At 36.8% G+C, this 4,257-nt stretch overlaps 1 long non-coding RNA gene across 1 annotated transcript; it reads left to right on the top strand.

Annotated features, from left to right (window-relative positions):
- Positions 1-2,432: 2,432 nt before the first annotated feature.
- LOC132837618 (uncharacterized) lies at positions 2,433-3,655 on the top strand. The gene is made up of 3 exons (XR_009647549.1): positions 2,433-2,599; positions 3,100-3,249; positions 3,558-3,655. It is a non-coding gene; the product is annotated as an uncharacterized LOC132837618 (long non-coding RNA).
- Positions 3,656-4,257: the final 602 nt, after the last annotated feature.

The following is a 4,257-nucleotide window of genomic DNA, read 5'->3' as shown; positions in this document are numbered from 1 at the left end:
AAATCTTCCCAGGTACGAGATATTACCTGAATCTTCCACGCCGTCCTTAGGAAGAGCGCAGATACAACAAAAAAACAACCAAATAAATAAACAAAACAAACACGCTGCTGGTGGCAATATAACAGCCGGTGGCGCTAAGCAAGCACCGTGAACGGTACAGCTCGCTTTAAATAACAACTCGGACTAGCCACTCTTCACCTAACCCACCAGCATGAGCGTGAAAAACAAACAAAACCAGAAAGTAATAATAAAATGCAAATAGTCACAATCGTAAAAGTAGCAGCAGAACAAACAGTGCAGTCTTAACGCTGTCTAAAGTCCACAGTGACGAAGGGCTCACGAGGAGATGCACTAAAATGGACAAAAGTTAATAAAATCAGTCAAAGACACCACCCCAATAATGCTCAAAGGACTAGATATACCTACCCGGAAGTAGATCGCTAAACCCACGGGCTCAGTTACTCACAGCTTTATCCATAAGTGGCAAACAGCAAATATGCAGGTGATCTAGAGCACACACAAACTGGAGGGAAGGACAGCCTGTACCCAACAGCAACGTCGTCCCAATCGCGACCATAACCTGGCTATAAACAAATATACACACTTAAATAATGCACAGACACTAACAGCAATGTTAGCCAAACAGCTAGCGACATACCTCCCGCAAACTGCGCGCACACACCCACACACAATAATGGCTGTACAATCCGTAGCCAGATGACGTAAACTACGCCTTAAATATACCCGGAGCAGCAGCCAATAGGCTGTCGCACCTGTCATTCAGGTGAAAACCATGTTTAATAGGGCGGTACCTAGACTGCCCTACTACATAGGCAATACCCTAAAAGCTTTGCGGACCAGTTTCCAAATGGTGCTTTTATAGCAGGAGGATATACAGTACATCACTCTTAATGCAAGTAAAGACACGTGTGGAAAATCTTAATCGTGAGAGCAGTTTTGCACATCACAGATCAAAGGCAATGTCTGGATGCAAACGAGGACCCACTGACACCTATGGGAGTGTTAGATTTCAGCCACAACTCCCACCTGAAGAAACCAAGGAAACAATAGAGACAAAAAGACAGCGACTACAGGACATTTTCAGCAAGGAAGGAACTGCCGGAATTGAGAAAGTCGAAATACAAAATCTTATGGAGACAACCTTTTGTCTGCAGCGTGAGGATATAAACTCCATACCTGCTCTTTCTGTTGATGACATGCAGAGCAAGTGGCCTTACCTTTTTCACCAAAAGTCCATCTGTGCCCATTTTCATTTCCTCACTGAAATTGATATACTGCACGCATTAGAGATGTCCATGGAAGAATGTAGAAAGGCTTGTCCCAGGCATTGAGATTGCACACCTTGTCACAAAGCTTCTTCTGGCACATTTTGATGAGAGTGAAAGCAGACTGATGACCCATGCAGATGTAAGTGTTTATTTAAATATTTTGTTGTAATTCTGAATTTAATGCTCTCTTTCAGGTTTCTGTGACTGCAGCTGATGTTGAGAAAATGCAAAATCTACCTGCCAGCCCTTGTCTTATTCTGTGTGGTTAGTATGTCACAACTCTGGTGGTCGGTTGCAAAGGCATTACTTTAAAAGAAAGACTGACTCAAAATATAAATTGTTCTTATAATTTACCCTAAGGCAATCAAACATGTATATGACTTTATATCAGAACACATTTCAGAACACATGTTTTTGTTTTTTAAATCTGAGTTTTACGGATGCATTACCTGGTGCCATCACATTTTCAGTTTAAACAAGTTATATAAGGTAGAATTACAAGAATCCACATCTCTCCAGTCAATCAGGTAATTTGTATTAAAGCAGCAATCTTCAGTGATACAAATTGTGATGTAAGCAGTGCTTCGCCTGTGTCTATTCTGTGGATTTTAATGCAAGAAGAACAGAGAAATCTTAATGATGGATTGGTTTCTTACAAATGTGTGGATTTCATCTCAGAAAACATTCACTGATAAACAGGAATCTCGTGGATTATTGTAATGCTGCATTTACGTGCTATTTGGATTAAGGGTCTTGTTTACTACATTGGATATATACATAGCTCCAATTTACTCCTGAAAATTTATGTGTTCTGATAACAGAAAAGTCATAGACATCTTAGATCAGGAGGGCCGGTGTCTCTGCAGAGTTTAACTCCAACCCTAATCAAACACACCTGAAGCAGCTAATTAAGGTGCTTCAGGTGTGTTTGATTAGGGTTGGAGCTAAACTCTGCAGAGACACCGGCCCTCCAGGAGCAGGATTGGTGACCCCTGTCTTAGATAGTGTGAATGGAAGTAAATTATCAACAAATTTTCATTTGTGTGAACTATTACTGTGAGCATAAATTGGTAAAAGACACATTGAGAACTATTTAAGATAAATTTTAATTACAGAATGTTTAAATGTATAATTTCAGGGAGGTCCGAAAACAGCATTGAAAAATGGATGATTACCCTTGAGGGTCGTGTCGTTTGTGAAAGTGTACATCCAAGATTTGTGACGGCAATAGCAACAATGTTCGCAATGTACTACGTTTTTAACCTTGAATATCCGGAGGAGGCAAGTGGCACATTGGAATTCATTCAGAGGTATTTTATTTATCTTCTGTTATCTTTAAATTGCTTTATTTCTCTTTTATTACTCCCTAATTTCAGCAAGTATATATTTAATACATTAATTAAAGGAACACTCCACTTTTTTTTGAAAATATGCTCATTTTCCAGCTCCCCTAGAGTTAAACATTTGATTTTTACAGTTTTGGAAGTTTTTTAGCTTAGCATAATCCATTGAATCTAATTAGACCATTAGCATCGCGCTCAAAAATAACCAAAGAGTTTCGATATTTTTCCTATTTAAAACTTGACTCTTCTGTAGTTACATTGTGTACTAAGACTGACAGAAAATTAAAAGTTGCGATTTTTCTAGGCGATATGTCTAGGAACTATACTCTCATTCTGGTGTAATATCAAGGACTTTGCTGCCGTAACATGGTTGCAGGAGGCGCAGTGATATTATATTATATTATATTATATTTATTATAATTTATAATTATATGTATTATAATATGTATATTTATTAATACCCTTAGACGATTTGTCAGGATAAACCCTGAAAAAGGCTCGAAGACCAGCAAAGGCAAGGTTGTTTCGAAGAAGAGTGGAAGTAGTCAGCGACTGTCAATGCAAAAGTTGCTTCCCTCCTAAAAAATCTCATTGATTTTGAATGGGATTTTGTCTACGTAAGTAAACTCAATTGCCTCCTACCACTTACATGTTGTAGCTTGCTGAGAGAGTTCTACATACTAATCTACATTTAAATTCAGTGGTAAGAGTGTATGTTAGCTCTTAATTATTCACATAATTATTCACTCCTTTCTGGCTAACTAGAAAACCCAATCACTTTTACACACAGCTGAACTGTCTGGTCTTGACTTGCAGTTCTGTTAAGATTGTGTTTTGTCTGACACATTAAAAAGTGTTTGAGCACTAGCTTTTACCATGTGCTATATTTTGTCACTAACATTTTTAAAATGGTTTCTCTCTTCAGACCTGGATGTCCTCTCAGGCCAGAGAAATCAGAAGCTGTAGTAACACACAGCTTTTTTTTTTTTTACCTATTAATAGTTTTTTTCACCTATTAATAGTTTTTTTTCTAATAATTAGTTTGGTTAATGTGTTCCTCATCTCATGCCAGATTTTTTTTTTAAATGTTGTGCCATGTTGGCAGCTTTTTCTTGTAAGGGTTTTTTAAACTCTGTGGTTCCTTGAATTGCACTTTTTTCTGAAACAGTTTTTTAATATACTGTTACACATACAGTTACTGTTACTATTTAGCTCTTTGAGATTGCATTTTTTCTGTGAGACAGTTTTTACTCTGTGTTTATTTAACTGCTTTAATTTGTTTTTAAACTTCAATTTTTCTTTGTGACTGCAATTATTGTTAAAAAAATACTTATACATGTTTACAGTGCTAAAAGATTGTTAACATCAAATTTAACAATGCTTTAGTTGTTTAAATAAATTGCAAATGAATTGCACTGTCAGTCTATTTCTCTTTTATTTTTTATTTTATTAGATGTTAGGATATCAGACAGTAGATTAAATATGAATTAAACTTGTGTTATGTTTCACAATTATAGCTGTAGCCATTTCTGTGAAATTACAGCACAATCTTAAAATGTAAAACCGTAATGAAAGTGTAGAATTATGAGAAATTGCTGGAACCATTGCTGCCAGTACTTTACTGT

Source organism: Tachysurus vachellii, chromosome 21, assembly GCF_030014155.1.
Source record: "Tachysurus vachellii isolate PV-2020 chromosome 21, HZAU_Pvac_v1, whole genome shotgun sequence".
In the NCBI taxonomy this organism is placed as follows: domain Eukaryota; kingdom Metazoa; phylum Chordata; class Actinopteri; order Siluriformes; family Bagridae; genus Tachysurus; species Tachysurus vachellii.
This window is presented reverse-complemented; position numbering and strand designations above follow the sequence as displayed.